This window comes from Terrapene carolina, unplaced genomic scaffold (genome assembly GCF_002925995.2).
Source record: "Terrapene carolina triunguis isolate 2854851 unplaced genomic scaffold, T_m_triunguis-2.0 Scaffold103, whole genome shotgun sequence".
Taxonomy (NCBI): Eukaryota; Metazoa; Chordata; order Testudines; family Emydidae; genus Terrapene; species Terrapene triunguis.
In genome coordinates this window covers 1,179,363-1,180,404 of record NW_020664454.1, presented here as the reverse complement: position 1 = coordinate 1,180,404, position 1,042 = coordinate 1,179,363, and positions in this window count along the sequence as shown.

Here is a 1,042-nt window from a genome sequence, read left to right as displayed (position 1 = left end):
ACTGGCACATGAAAAAGGGCCATAAACCTGTGTTATGCATGTGGTCAGACTAGATGATCCAAACGATCCATTCTGGCCTCAAAAAACTATGAAGTCACAGGTTTAAAGTGGAAATGTTGGACCGAATTCTGCTCCCACCTACAGCTCTGCAAAACAACTGAAGTAAACAGAGTTTCATGAATATAAGTGAGACAAGAATTTGGTCCCTGATGTAAAAAGTTAGGCAGTCACATAAAATTAAGCCAATACATATCTTTATTATTGCATTTAAACTGTCAGAACCTAAATTTTACTGCATTTCTCAAGTTTTTATAAACATATATACTAATATATATAACGAATATAATACTAATATTTATCCAATATTTAAATACATTGTTATAATTAGATGAGCGTTTGCATGCATTTACTATAGGAGCATGGGTTGGGATTAAACTCTTATCAAACAGTATGCATCCATGTAAGCAATTAATGGCTCAGTATAATCTGTAGGAAGATGCATCACTTCTTTGTTGTTGTTTTCTTTTGGAGGAGAGGAGGCTGCATCAAAACAAGATTTTTTTTTCTGCTTACATTTCCCTCCCACATCTTGTATATTTTGGCATCACTCACTGGACAAAACACGTCCGTTATTCTCCATACGCAGCTCCCGTTACCTTCAGTTGTGGTGCTCAGCAGCTAAGAAAATCAGGCCAATTTTATTCTGCTGCAAAAATATGGACTTAAGAACATAAGAATGGCCATACTGGGTCAGACCAAAGATCCATCTAGCCTATATCCTGTCTTCCGACAGTGGCCAATGCCAGGTGCCCCACAGGGAATGAACAGAACAGGTAATCATCAAGTGATCCATCCACTGTTGCCCATTCCCAGCTTCTGGCAAACAGAGGCTAGGGCAGTGTTTTCTCAAACTGGGGTCGCCGCTTGTGTAGGGAAAGCCCCTGGCGGGCCAGGCCGGTTTGTTTACCTGCCCCGTCCGCAGGTCCGGCCGATCGCGGCTCCTACTGGCCGCAGTTTGATGCTCTGGGCCAATGGGAGCTGC